Below are 16,130 nucleotides of genomic sequence, written 5' to 3'. Positions count from 1 at the left end.
CTGCCCATGTAATATTCATAACTAGAGCGCATATAAGTATTTAGTACAGATATAAAGTATCCTACTAGGAATAGATAGTTAACAGAATAGATCTAATGTATAAAAAGTAGTGCAGACAGAGAGGACCATTAGCCCATAGCTATTTAGCTAAATTCCTGCATTTTCTAGCCCAGGAATCAGCAACCTCCGGCACTCCAGGTGTTCTGAAACTACAACTCCCAGAATGCTCCATTCACTTTTAATGAAGTTAAAGGACAGCTGAGCATTTTTGCATGCTGGGAGTTGTAGTTTCACAGTAGCTGGAGTGTCGAAGGTCACTGATCCCTGTTCTAGCCTGTGCAGGACTGAATTAACTCCTACAACAAGCAAGGTAATGACAAAGGGCGACACTGATCTTTCTCCCTGTTAAGGCCTCTTTCACACGAGCGTGACGGATTAGGGCCGGATGCGTTCAGTGAAACTCGCACCATTTTGCAAGCAAGTTCAGTCAGTTTTGTCTGCGATTGCGTTCAGTTTTTTCCGCACTCGTGCAATGGGTTTTGATGTGCTTTTCACGTGCGTGATAAAAAACGGAAGGTTTACAAACAACATCTCTTAGCAACCATCAGTGAAAAACGTATTGCATCTGCACTTGCTTCCGGATGCAATGCGTTTTTCACTGAAGCCCCATTCACTTTTATGGGGCCAGGGCTGCGTGAAACGCAGATTTAGAATATGCTGCGTTTTTCACGCAACGCAGAAGTGATGTACACAGACCCATTGAAATGAATGGGTCAGGATTCGGTGCGGGTGCTATGCATTCACGTCACACACTGCACCTGCGCGGAAAACTCGCTCATGTGAAAGGGGCCTTACAGATAATATGAATACAAAATTTCCACTAAATGGTTTGTGCAACAATAGTTTTTTCACACCTTATATACATTGGACCTTATTTCCCACCTAAACAGCATCAAAAGTACCATAAGCAAATACTGGGGTAGGATAGAAAGTATGGTTCTTTAAATGGAAAAGGCATCACAGGAAGGACAGTAAAAACAAGGGAGTAGTATCTGGTTATATTTGCTAACCTGGAAAGACTATGCACAGAGCATAACACATCTTAGAGCGGGTAATGGAATGAGCCAAGCTGCTGCACACTGCCCTGATTGGACTTGGAGGAGGCAGAAGAAACTCAGGATGCAAGGAGAACTCCGGGGACCCAAGTGACCCTGCTACACAGAGACCATTCCTCAGAAAGTCAACTAAAATTCCTTTAATGTGCAGGGTTACAAATAAGGGTACTTTCACACTAGCGTTAAAGTTTTCTGGTATTGAGTTCTGTCATAGGGGCTTAATACCAGATAAAAACTCTTCAGTTTTATCCTAATGCATTCTGAATGGAAAGCATTCCGTTCAGTATGCATCAGGATGTCTTCAGTTCAGTCCCGTCCCTCTTACGGTATTTGGCCGGAGAAAATACCGCAGCAGCATACCGGCATTAATTTCCATTGAAATGTATTAATGCCGGATCTGGTACCAAATGTTCTAGAAAACCGGATCCAGTTTCCTGGTCTGCACATTTTAAAATGTGAAAAAAATTAAATACCGGATCTGTTTTTCCGGATGACACCGGAGAGATGGATCCGGTATTTCAATGCATTTGTCAGACGGATCCGGAAACAAATGCTATCCGTGTGCATACGGATTTCCGGATCCGGCAGGCAGTTTCGGCAACAGAACTGCCTGCCGGAATCCTCTAATGCAAGTGTGAAAGTACCCTAACTCTACACAATAAGGGTAAGGCTACTTTCACACTGGCGTTTTGGTTTCCGTTTGTGAGATCCATTTAGGGATCCACAAGCAGTCCAAAACGGATCCGTTTTGCCCTTTAATGCATTCTGAATGGATAAGGATCTGTTCAGAATGCATTAGTTTGGCTCCGTTCCGCCTCCATTCCGCTTTGTAGGTGGACATCAGAACGCTGCTTGCCCCGTTTTTGGTGTCCGTCTGACGAAACTGAGCCAAACAAATCCGTTCTGACACACAATGCAAGTCAATGGGGACGGATCCGTTTTCACTGGCACAAGAGAAAACTGATCCGTCCCCCATTGACTTTCAATGGTGTTCAAGATGGATCCGTTTTGGCTATGTTAAAGATAATACAAACGGATCCCTTCTGAACGGATGCAGACGGTTGTATTATCTGAACGGATGCGTTTGTGCAGCCTAAGGCTACATAGTTTTTTGGACAAGTTTTTGAGGCAGATCCGCTCAACACTACTTGTGATATATTTGTTAAGATGCCCATGTGGTAAGGTATACATTAGATAGAGCAGTTGTGCAGTGAGGATTAGGCTCAATGAGCATGGATCGGTCATTTGCACATTTACAGAGAAACGAAAGAAGAGACAGTAAAACTAACAAAAAGTAAGAGATGAGAAATATCAATTAGAGGAAGATTTGTGAGACTACTGTAGCCAAGCACTTTCTATTTTGAAGCGTTATGTAAGAGGTAGAAGGGTCTGCTACAGAAAAACTTACTAAGTGAATTCTCCAGAGAGAAGTGTATTGGATTCATGCGATGGCCTCTGTACCAGCGGTTGCGGATGGCCGGTGTTCGCCTACCCAACAGTCCCAGTCTCCGTGCAAGCACTGCTCTCCTTGGCCACTTCTGTCTTTGCCCTCGTCCAACGGCATTGCAGGGCAGGTAGCAGCGGTGATCTGCTGCCGGTGTTTCTTCATGCACTGCTCCGTTCCTTGACTGCCTGCAGATGCTGTACCTTCTGGAATCCACTCCACAGGTTCCTTTCTGCCCTAGACACAGCATGCCTGTTTCCTGTTGCACCTTGGTAAGGGCCGGTGTGCATCACTTCCTGTGATGTAAGGGTTTTGCACATGTACCTGTGTGACTGACCCCAGTCATCCTGCACCTGTTTTAGTGGTCCAGCCTCCTTCCTAGGTGCCTGAGCGTCAAAGGTCCTTGTGTCCAGCAAAGGTTGCTGTTACCTGTGCTTGTGTTACTGTATACCTGACCTGTGCTTGTGTTTCTGGACTCTGCTACCTGTTAGATCCTTGCCTACTTTGCCTCAACTCTCCTGCTGCTGACCTGGATTACCTGACCTGTACCGCCTGCCCTAACGCATTGCTTGTTTGACTTTGCCTCTGCCTCATCCTTTGGTCCAGCACTGTTGCTCCTGGTTATGACTTAGCCTGCTGACTACGTCTTGTATCTCCTGGACCAGCTGCCCCGTGTGTCAATCCTCTTAAAGAGGTAACAACCTGGTGTTCCTCTCGGGAATCTCTATCCCCACCATCAGGGGTTCACTTAGACAACGCCCTTAGAGAAGGTTGTATACATGGCACAGTGGGTTCACACCTGCTGGTTCATGACAGGCTCCTTGAGTCCTAAGGGAATTAAAGGGAATGTATCATCAGAAAATTACCTATTGTTTAAATCAAGTATTTACGTTAACCATATTTTTAAAGATTGTTTTGAAGGCAATATTTAAAGTTCCATGAGACTTTCTTTGAAAAAAACCAAAAACTTAAAATAGGTGCCACTTCTTGGTCTGTACAGATCACTTTTCAGCAGTCATCTCATTATTACAGTTATCACATACAATGAAATATTTTCTAATTTATTGAAAAGTTAAAATGAAAATCTTGCATTGACATAAGTATTCAGATCCTTTACTCGGGACTTAGTTGAATCACCGTTGGCAGTGGTAATGGCTTTCAGTCTTCTGGGGTATGATGCACACCCCCGGATATGGGGATTTTCTGCCATTCTTCTCTGCAGATCCTCACAAGCTCTGTCAGGCTGCATGGGGACATCAGTAGACAGCCATTTTCAGGTCTCTCCAGAGATGTTCGATTGGGCCACTCAAAGGCATTCACAGAGTTGTCCCTAAGCCACTACTGTGATGTCTTGGCTGTGTGCTTAGGGACATTGTCTTGTTGGAAGGTCAACGTTTCCAGTGCTGAGACCTCCACCAATCCTTAAAGGGCATCTGGCAGCAGATTTGTACCTATGGAACTGGCTGACCTGTCACATGTGTACTTGGCACCTGAAGGCATCTGTGTTGGTCCCATGTTCATATGTGCCCGCATTGCTGAGAAAAATGAAGTTTTAATATATGCAAGTGAGCCTCTAGGAGCAACGGGGGCGTTACTGTTACATCTAGAGGCTCTGCTGTCTCTGCAACTGTCACGCCTTCTGCATTTTGGTTGACAGGACCAGGCAGTGAAAATGTGATCACATCTGGCCCTGACTTCCTAAGCCACCATCACTTTAGTTTGCAGTGCTGTTATGATCAAGAAACCTGGACTGCTAAGGACAGAAACTGTATTGTCTTTATCGACTAATCCAGGTTCTGTTTGGGATCCAGCTTCAATCCTGCCTTTTCTGTGGAGTGACAAACTGCTTCAAATGCTAGTGATGATGATCAGGGGAGCCATCGCATACAAAGTACTGATACAAAGGAAACCTACAGCTCAGCGATATGTGCAGGACATCCTGCAGCCACATGTGTTCCCTCTCATGGCAGGGCTACCATGTGGCATTTTTCAGCAGGATAATGTTAGGCTACACAGGGGCTTCTCAGGAATGTCTCCAACAGAATACAACAATTCCTTGGCCTGCTCACTCACCAGATTTATCGCTAATCGAACATTTATAGAACCAACTGGGACCCAGCTTCTGCAACCTACAAGTGCAGATCAAACATGGACCCATTCATTTCTATGGGACAGTAAAAAATTGCAGACCGCACACGAAAGTCATCTAAGTCCGCATCTGTGTGGCCGAGCCGCAAATTTTAGGACATATCGGATTTTTGTGTGTTTTCCAGGCAAGGATAGGCATTTTTTCAATGGGGTCCATTGAAAAAAGTGTGGGATATACATGTACTGCATCTGTATTTTGCAGATATGGTCATGTGAATGTCCCCTAAAGGTATTTTCTGAGATTCTGACGATGATATTTCCTTAGGATATGTCATCAGATTGGTGGGAGTCTGACACCTAACGATGAGCTATCTGAGGAGGCTGCAGCTCTCCAGTGAGTGTCAGAGATTCCTCACAGCTTACCAAGAATGGGTCTGAGCTGCACCTAGGCCACGGGACCAATAAACGCGATGTCACTGGCATGGGAAGAGGTTGCAGCGCTTCGAAGTTTTCAAACAGCCAGACGTCAGACCCTCGTTGATCCGATATTGAACTTTCCTGAGAAGAGCTCATCAATATCAAAATCTCAGAAAACGCCTTTATCAAGTAGTGTACTGCTACCCATGATATTCTGCAAAAAATCCAGACAATAAATAATCAGCTAAGGTGCTTCTGAATATACCATAGATATCATTAGAAAACATTTCTTGTAATCTGCACATAATCTTATCTGTAGTGATACCTGCAATTTTCAGATTGGATTATACACGGCAGACCTCTCAGCACACATGGCACCTTAGTCCTCCCTCACGGAGACTTATCTCAGGCCTGAGTCAGATTTGGCGGGGGCATTGTGGCTGCTGCAGTGCTCAGACTTAAGTTCTTGCTTAGTCAGGGCCAGGAGGTGGCGGCGGTGTTCACAGGCGGGCAGGCCAGTAGTCACAGAGCTCCTGCTTTCGGTGTGTATGACTGAGCAGATTGGTGGAGTAGTAGTTCCTGCTCACCAATCATCTTAAGGCCTCCTTCACACTACCATTATTTTTTTTCCGTTTTGATTTCAATGGTTCCGGAAATAATATATGTCTTCCCAGGATAAGAGACTGCGGGGGCAGTTCGCCTGGGTACCGCTCAGGAAGGAAATGCAAAATGAGATGAAGGGGAGCAGTAACAATTTAAAATGTAACTTTTAATGTGTCTATTCCCACACGGGAGTAAAAGACCCCTTACAAACAAAAAAAAAAGTAATATACACACATACATACAAAAGACAGACGAGACACCTGGAGGAGTGCGCCGCGTAAACCACTGCGCATCGATCCAGGTGTCAACCTCCCTAGGTCTATGATGGATGGTACAGGCCTATAGGAGGGGCCGTGTGATTCCTATTAACTATGAAATAGTAGGGAATCGGATGTATAAGAAGTGGAACGGTCTTACCAGTTCTTACGAGAGCCTCGATTGAATAACCATATGGAATAGGTTAATGCAGGAGAAGGTCACAGGGTGTAGGTGGATGCTCCGTCAGATGTCTAATGGTGGTAGAAACATCCACGGTATCCACACGGCTGGGTACGAGAGTAGCCTCAAAGAGAAACTAACCCTAGTACCTCCCTGCTTGGCCTAAGCTAGCCCTAATGACCTATCACGGGGTCCGTGCCCCGCAAGGGGTGGCCCCGTCCAGAACCTTGCCCTGTTGTGAAAGCCCTAGGTAACCCTAACAAGGGTAGCTAGGGACAGGAGGCTAGTAACAAGGCCGGTAAAGGTACTAAATCAATAAGGTCTCAATGGACCGTGGGAAATGAAAGTAAGCGCATAAAGTGCGTATATGTAGATATGTATACGTGTCCCGACGCGTTTCTTTGTCACATATACTTGCCAGTGCCAAAACTGCCCAACTTATTAACGGAGATGAATTCGCATTTATGTATCCCCCTCATCCGGTGACAGCAACATTTTACTGTCTTCCGAAAGTCCACAAGGACACTACACCAATGAGGGGACGCCCCATCGTGTCAGGAGTGGGCAGTCTTTCACAGAATGTGGGCATTTATATCGACCGCCTTCTTAGCCCATTTGTGCAAGCACTGCCCTCCTACATCAGAGACACGGGGGATCTCCTTACGAAATTGGAGCACATTTGCATAGAACCTGATTGGCTCTTGGCGTCGATTGATGTCGAGGCACTATACTCCTCCATCCCCCACGACAAGGGCCTGGGGGCTGCCGCACACTTCCTTAAAGCAAGGGGATGTCAACATTCGGCACATAGTAATTTCGTCCTGGAACTCCTTCAATTTGTCTTAACTAGGAATTTCTTCCTTTTTGATGGCCGCACGTACCACCAGCTCAGGGGCACGGCAATGGGCAGTTCCTGCGCACCGTCGTATGCCAACCTGCTCCTGGGCTGGTGGGAGGAGACGGTGGTGTTTGGTGATACTCCATGCGGATTCACTGAGCATGTTGCCCTTTGGTCCCGCTACATAGATGACATTTTCATTCTGTGGGGCGGGACCGAAGGGCAGTTTGATAGCTTCGTCCAGGAGTTGAACCTCAACTCCATTGGACTGAGGTTCACCTCGTCCATCATGAGGGACAATCTCCCCTTCCTAGACATCACTGTTTCTAGGGATGATGTGGGCGGGCTAAAAACAACGATATATCGCAAACCAACGGCAACGAACTCACTACTGAGGTGGGATAGCTGCCACCCCGCGCCACTGAAACGTGGAATCCCCTTTGGTCAGTACATTCGTCTCAGACGCAACTGCTCGGAATATAGAGAATTTAAACAACAGGCATCCATCATGAGAGCTAGATTTTTAGAACGGGGCTACCCAGATAGAATATTGAAACAGGCATACCAAAAGGCTTTGGCACGTAGTAGAACTACTCTCCTATATCCAACCATACGCACTAGCACAACTTCAACAAAAACAATAAGGATAATCGGCACCTTTGACTCGGCTGCGACCGAAGTGAAAGATATTCTGGGACGCAATTGGGAGACGCTTTTGATGGACCCAGACCTAGCCGAAATCCTGAGCCCACAACCCTCAGTAACATTTAGGAGGGGGGTCAACCTAAGGGACAAATTAGTACACAGCCATTTCAGTCCCACTGTGACCCAAGGGACTTGGCTGGACAGAAGTACTATGGGTTGCTATAAATGTGGCCATTGTAGTTTTTGTGAATGGTTGGTCAAGGGCAAATCTTTTGCGACGAACCCTCCGGATAATGCCTACACGATCAAACAGTTTATCAACTGCCGCAGCGTGGGGGTCATATACCTACTTAGCTGTGAATGTGGCCAACGCTATGTAGGCAAAACCCGGAGGGAACTGCGTAAAAGAATGGGCGAGCATCTAGGAGACATCCGTAACGGAAGGGACACGCCGGTAGCCAGGCATGTCATTTCGGTACATGGTGGCCGCACATCTGCCATCAAATTTATGGGTATCGAACGTGTTAATAAACCATCTCGTGGGGGGGACTGGGACAGACGGATCCTCCAGCGTGAATGCTGGTGGATTTTCAAACTCAATACATCCCACCCCCATGGTTTGAACGAACAATTACACTTTGGATGCTATCTATAAACCACTCATCACTGTGCCAGTCATGATGAATTTCACTTATGAGTGGAGCTATGTGAGTTTCACTCATAGTGCTTTGCCTATATCTCTGCAGACTGCAATATTACTTTTTCCTGTTTAGCCGCTTGTCTCTTTTCCCCTCCAGGCTAGGTGGTATGTTAGCCCACCAAAATGTCCTATTTGTCACTTATATTGAGGGGTTTACCTCTCCCCCCTCGGGGACGGTTTGTGTAGTAGCCACCCGGTTTATAATTTATTTCTCCAGGTTTTGCTCCACCCCCCCCTATCTACAGCTTTTGCTGTAAGCGACGCACTACTCTGAGGTGGTTGGAGGACCTTTGGCCACTCCCCCAATCTCAGTTGCGCCCATTGGGCGGCCCGGTTGGCATGACGACGCTGTCGCGTCACAACAGATGCCTCCCCTTCGGCCTTGCTCCTCTATCGCCGTGTCAATGTACGCAGGCGCCCTGTGGGAACGCCGCACCCCCGTCTGACCCGATCATGTGACTTGGTCCGGTCACGTGGGGCGGCGTCATGCATGGCGCAGGCGCATTGACCGGCCTTCCCCCCTTCCTTCCATTTAAATACAACGCGCCTCTGCACACTTGCTAGGCGTGCCATATAGACGGACGACGTGGTGTACCTCCATGCCGCCCCCTCTGGATATCGGATGACACCGCTCCAGCAGTTATGTGAGTACCTGCTCGCACCCACCACCGTGTGGGCAGCAGGGGTACCTTTGACTTAGATACTTATTTGCATTGTCTCCATCTATGTTTCTCCATAGGTACACTACTGTGCATGCCTCACACTGCCAATGATCCAAGTGTATCTAAGATATGTGACAATAAAGAAACGCGTCGGGACACGTATACATATCTACATATACGCACTTTATGCGCTTACTTTCATTTCCCACGGTCCATTGAGACCTTATTGATTTAGTACCTTTACTGGCCTTGTTACTAGCCTCCTGTCCCTAGCTACCCTTGTTAGGGTTACCTAGGGCTTTCACAACAGGGCAAGGTTCCGGACGGGGCCACCCCTTGCGGGGCACGGACCCCGTGATAGGTCATTAGGGCTAGCTTAGGCCAAGCAGGGAGGTACTAGGGTTAGTTTCTCTTTGAGGCTACTCTCGTACCCAGCCGTTTGGATACCGTGGATGTTTCTACCACCATTGGACATCTGACGGAGCATCCACCTACACCCTGTGACCTTCTCCTGCATTAACCTATTCCATATGGTTATTCAAGTGAGGCTCTCGTAAGAACTGGTAAGACCGTTCCACTTCTTATACATCCGATTCCCTACTATTTCATAGTTAATAGGAATCACACGGCCCCCCCTATAGGCCTGTACCATCCATCATAGACCTAGGGAGGTTGACACCTGGATCGATGCGCAGTGGTTTACGCGGCGCACTCCTCCAGGCGTCTCATCTGTCTTTTGTATGTATGTGTGTATATTTTTTTTTGTTTGTAAGGGGTCTTTTACTCCCGTGTGGAAATAGACACATTAAAAGTTACATTTCAATGGTTCCGCAAAAAAAACCGAATGTACTCTGTATGTATTCCGTTTCCGTATCTCCGTTCCGTGCAAAGATAGAACATGTCCTATATTTGGCCGCAAATCACGTTCCGTGGCTCCAATAAAGTCAATGGGTCCGCAAAAAACACGGAATGCATACAGAAATGCATCCGTATGTCTTCTGTATCCGTTCAGTTTTTTGCGGAACCATCTATTGAAAATGTTATGCCCAGCCCAATTTGTTCTATGTAATAACTGTAAAACAAAACATGCAATGCAACAGCTCTCTGCAAACCAAATAAAGTACAAAAATGCCTAATAATTGCTAGTGCTATACTAATAAATTAGAGATGCTTGGCAAATCATTTTGTACAAAATTATTTGAGCCCGTCTGCCCGACGTCAAGGCGATCTCTGTAAGACGGGTTCCTAACACTAAATTCTACCTGTTATGTGCCATGACAGCTACCATACAATTCAGGAAGTGTAGGTTCCACATGCATGCTGGGCCTGCTTTAATTTCTGTCATTTTTGGTGCCGAAATGGCCTTCATTATATCCAAGGAATGCAGGTACCAACATGCACGCCGGGCCCACTCCACACCACTCCTGGTGCCAAATGGCCACCAAAGAATGCAATGAGAGTCCACAACTACACTTTGTACAAAATGATTTGCCAAGCATCTCTAATTTATTAGTATAGCACTAGCAATTATTATGCATTTTTGTACTTTATTTGGTTTGCAGAGAGCTGTTGCATTGTATGTTTTGTTTTATAGTGTTGTTCTCAGCCATAGCAACGTGCTCCTGCGCATTGGGATGTGCTGACTGACCCCCTTTTTCTTTGCAGTTTGTTATGTAATAACTGTATACTGTATATGCCATACGGAAAAACGGAACCGAAATGGAAACACAACGGAAACCAAAAAACGGAACAACGGATCAGTGAAAAACTGACCACAAAACACTGAAATAGCCATACGGTAGTGTGAAAGAGGCCTAACACTTAGCACCGCAGTCAAGGAAACCAGTTCATATCCCCCAAAAGGAGGACATCACACCTGGGACAGTGGGTGACGATACAATAGACAGAATGGAAACCGTAATCTATATAACAGCGTAGGAGGACATTACAAGGAGGAAGTATAAGAACTTCCAGCATGCCCAAGCTGATATTATCGAATATCAGAGGAAGGGAGGGGTGTAGAGAGAACTACAAAACCTAGCATGTCCAGGCTGATATTATGTGATATCAGAGATAGGGAGGTGGTGTAATAGGAGAGGACTACAACTCTCAGCATGTCCATTATTACGGGATATCAGAGGATATTTCAGAGAGGCGGCATGAGGAGAAAACTACAACTGATTATAGGGTATCAGGGAATATTAAAAGATGAGGTATAGGAGGAGAGAATGAGAACTACAACTCCCAGAATGTCACCGTCATTTTTATGGGATATTAGAGCATATTTCAGGGAGGTTGTATAAGAGGAGAAGACTATAACTCCCAGCACACCCAGGCCAGTATTATGGGATAGCAGAGGATATTTTAGGGAGGGTGTATAAGAGGGGAGGACTACAACTCCCAGCATGCCCAGGTTGTTATGGGACAGATGACATTGCAAGGAGAGAGGACTATAAGTCCCAGCATGCACAGGCCGTTATTATGGGACAGAGGATATTACAAGGAGTGTATAAGAGGGGAGGACTATTACTTCAATCTTTTCTCAGGCTAACCACTAGGGATGAGCGAATCACTAAAAACTTCGTACAGTATTAGAATGTATTGGCTCCGATGAGCCGAAGTTATTACTTTGTGAAGTCGCGCAAGACTTCGTGTAATAACTTCAACTTTGTGAATTTATTATTATTATAAAAAACCTTGGTACCGGGATCTCAGTACAGTATTAGAACTAAGTTTTTAGCGAATCGACTTTGGATGTACCCTCTCCTTCACTGATTGCATAACAGTGACATCATCACAGGTCCTTTACTTCCACTGATGAACTCTGGCCCCTCCTACATCGATCACATGATAGTGACATCACCACAAGTCCTTCAGTTCTTGCTGTGTTGCAAATAGAGAACTAATCCTGGTCAGTATTCTATTCTGATGGGTCTTTGCAGAGCCCCAGAGCCCCCCAGTTGACACGGGGAAAGGGGCAAGTGAAAAAAAAAAAAAGTTAAACTCTTTCTGGCACCGGCCCCAGCCTAGGCACGTGCCCTCGGGTGCCTATTTGTAAATACGGCCCTGGTTGTTTCATATAGCCGGCTGTGAAGTTCTGCAATACAGAATCCTGCAGTGTCAGACTGGGGTGCCTAGGGCCACCAGTAAAATTCAGCTTGTGACTTCGTTGAATCATTTCTGTGATTGATTTTTAAAGTGGAAAACCACTTTAAAACTTGAAACCGTACTTGGCTTCGGTGCCGAGGTACTAGTTGGAACCGAAGCCGAGTTCAGTTTCAAGTTTTAAAGTGGTTTTCCGCTTTAAAAATCATCTACTGAAGTTATTCAACGAAGTTTGCAACTTCGTGAATAACTAACTTCAGCTCATCGGAGCCGATACATTCTCATACTGTAGGGAGACGAATCTCCGTACAGTATTATTCTGAAGTTTTGAACGAAGCGACTTTGGATGAAGCATCCGAAGCTCTCTTCGCTCAACACTAATTATGGGATCCATGCAGCAACTTTGAGAAGGTGGGTCCCTGGGTAAAAAGGATACTGGCTGACCTGCCTTTGTACCTAGAAGTTATCACAGCGACCTGATGCATATATAGCAATAAACTGAGTAGTTTGTTAAATAATCTACCCAATTTTTTTTTATATGTACATAGGCTAGTTGAGATGCTGTGTGCTCTGAATGTGTTGCAGTCAGTCTTCTGTGCCATGTGGCACTTGTGCAGGGGTTGGGCAACTAGGGGCTGACCGGGGAATTCACCTGTTAACCTGTGGGCCAGTCTGAGCCTAATCCTGCAAGAAACTCATATTCTTCTGCATGAACAACCAGCCAGCTTTTCTTTGTTCTACAGTTCATAGGCGTATTGACAGCACCCCAATAGCATACACTCTGCTGCAAACACTGTGTTATTGCCCCTTTAGTTTTTCTAAAAAAAAGGTTTCTATTTACTATTTGTAATTGGACATTTCAGTGCATTATACAAGTGTTATTGAATGTGTTGTATATTATGGTAAGATACTATTTAGTATTACTGCAAGAGTATTTTACTGCAGTAACGTAATTATTATACCCATTTTATTGAACATGTATATTGCTGCAAGATACTAGTGATGATCGAGCATGCTCGGCCGAACACCTGTTCGGCTCGTGCATCTCTATGCTCGGCACATGGCGGTACTTGGCACAAGGCGGTACAGCCAATAAACGTGCAGGACAGTACTGCCCTCACTGTAATGCCAGTAGCCATGTTGGCTACTGGCATTACAGTGCTCGGCTGGCCGGAATGCGTCATCATGACGCATGTTCGGCTCATTCGTAGTCAGAGAGAGCTGAGCATAGGAAGGGACAGACAGTATAGGGAGTGTAATAGGAAGATTTTTATACAAAAAACTTTTCAGAGACCCAAAAGTCCTTATAAGGACTATTGTGTGTGACAGCAGCAATATATACACTGCTCAAAAAAATAAAGAGAACACTTAAACAACACAATGTAACTCCAAGTCAATCACACTTCTGTGAAATCAAACTGTCCACTTAGGAAGCAACACTGAGTGACAATCAATTTCACATGCTGTTGTGCAAATGGGATAGACAACAGGTGGAAATTATAGGCAATTAGCAAGACACCCCCAATAAAGGAGTGGTTCTGCAGGTGGTGACCACAGACCACTTCTCAGTTCCTATGCTTCCTGGCTGATGTTTTGGTCACTTTTGAATGCTGGTGGTGCTTTCACTCTAGTGGTAGCAGGAGACGGAGTCTACAACCCACACAAGTGGCTCAGGTAGTGCAGCTTATCCAGGATGGCACATCAATGCGAGCTGTGGCAAGAAGGTTTGCTGTGTCTGTCAGCTTAGTGTCCAGAGCATGGAGGCGCTAGCAGGAGACAGGCCAGTACATCAGGAGACGTGGAGGAGGCCAACAACCCAGCAGCAGGACCGCTACCTCTACCTTTGTGCAAGGAGGAACAGGAGGAGCACTGCCAGAGCCCTGCAAAATGACCTCCAGCAGGCCACAAATGTGCATGTGTCTACTCAAACGGTCAGAAACAGACTCCATGAGGGTGATATGAGGGCCCGACGTCCACAGGTGGGGGTTGTGCTTACAGCCCAACACCGTGCAGGACGTTTGGCATTTGCCAGAGAACACCAAGATTGGCAAATTCGCCACTGGCGCCCTGTGCTCTTCACAGATGAAAGCAGGTTCACACTGAGCACATGTGACAGACATGACAGAGTCTGGAGACGCAGTGGAGAACGTTCTGCTGCCTGCAACATCCTCCAGCATGACCGGTTTGGCATTGGGTCAGTAATGGTGTGGGGTGGCATTTCTTTGGAGGGCAGCACAGCCCTCCATGTGCTCGCCAGAGGTAGCCTGACTGCCATTAGGTACCGAGATGAGATCCTCAGACCCCTTGTGAGACCATATGCTGGTGCGGCTGGCCCTGGGTTTCTCCTAATGCAAGACAATGCTAGACCTCATGTGGCTGGAGTGTGTCAGCAGTTCCTGCAAGACGAAGGCATTGATGCTATGGACTGGCCCGCCCGTTCCCCAGACCTGAATCCAATTGAGCACATCTGGGACATCATGTCTCGCTCTATCCACCAACATCACGTTGCACCACAGTCTGTCCAGGAGTTGGCAGATGCTTTAGTCCAGGTCTGGGAGGAGATCCCTCAGGAGACCGTCCGCCACCTCATCAGGAGCATGCACAGGCGTTGTAGGGAGGTCATACAGGCACGTGGAGGCCACACACACTACTGAGCCTCATTTTGACTTGTTTTAAGGACATTACATCAAAGTTGGATCAGCCTGTAGTGTGTTTTTCCACTTTAATTTTGAGTGTGACTCCAAATCCAGACCTCCATGGGTTGAAAAATTTGATTTCCATTTTTTTATTTTTGTGTGATTTTGTTGTCAGCACATTCAACTATGTAAAGAACAAAGTATTTCAGAAGAATATTTAATTAACTCAGATCTAGGATGTGTTATTTTTGTGTTCCCTTTATTTTTTTGAGCAGTGTATTTTTAGCGCATCCGGCGCTAAATACCGTGTAATAGGCCTCTGCGGGCAGTTCAATTATTTGCGCCACATCTCCTGTTTAAAGTGTGCGCATCCCTAAAATATCAGTGACATCCAGTGTACTTTTTCCGTAGACGGTGTCCACTGCGGACACTTAAATTATCCGCGACACATCTGCTGTTTAAAGTGTGCGCATCCCTAAAATATCAGTGACATCCAGTGTACCCTTTTCCGTAGACACTGCGAAACACTGCGAACAGTGACATTACCTGTGGTACCTGTCCTGTATAACATTTTCTAATCACAATAGTGGTCCTTATTCTCTTCAATATATTTATTAATGATCTTGTAGAAGGCTTGCATAGTAAAATATCAATTTTCGCAGATGACACTAAACTGTGTAAAGTAATTAACACTGAAGAGGACAGTATACTACTACAGAGGGATCTGGATAGATTGGAGGCTTGGGCAGATAAGTGGCAGATGAGGTTTAACACTGACAAATGTAAAGTTATGCACATGGGAAGGAATAATGCAAGTCACCCGTACATACTAAATGGTAAAACACTCGGTAACACTGACATGGAAAAGGATCTAGGAATTTTGATAAACAGCAAACTAAGCTGCAAAAACCAGTGTCAGGCAGCTGCTGCCAAGGCTAATAAGATAATGGGTTGCATCAAAAGGGGCATAGATGCCCGTGATGAGAACATAGTCGTACCACTTTACAAATCATTAGTCAGACCACACATGGAGTACTGTGTACAGTTCTGGCCTCCTGTGAACAAGGCAGACATAGCAGAGCTGGAGAGGGTCCAGAGGAGGGCAACTAAAGTAATAACTGGAATGGGGCAACTACAGTACCCTGAAAGATTATCAAAATTAGGGTTATTCACTTTAGAAAAAAGACGACTGAGGGGAGATCTAATTACTATGTATAAATATATCAGGGGTCAGTACAGAGATCTATCCCATCATCTATTTATCCCCAGGACTGTGACGAGGGGACATCCTCTGCGTCTGGAGGAAAGAAGGTTTGTACACAAACATAGAAGAGGATTCTTTACGGTAAGAGCAGTGAGACTATGGAACTCTCTGCCTGAGGAGGTGGTGATGGTGAGTACAATAAAGGAATTCAAGAGGGGCCTGGATGTGTTTCTGG

The sequence above is a fragment of the Bufo bufo genome, chromosome 3 (assembly GCF_905171765.1).
Source record: "Bufo bufo chromosome 3, aBufBuf1.1, whole genome shotgun sequence".
Classification (NCBI taxonomy): domain Eukaryota; kingdom Metazoa; phylum Chordata; class Amphibia; order Anura; family Bufonidae; genus Bufo; species Bufo bufo.
Note: the sequence above shows the minus strand (reverse complement) of the source record.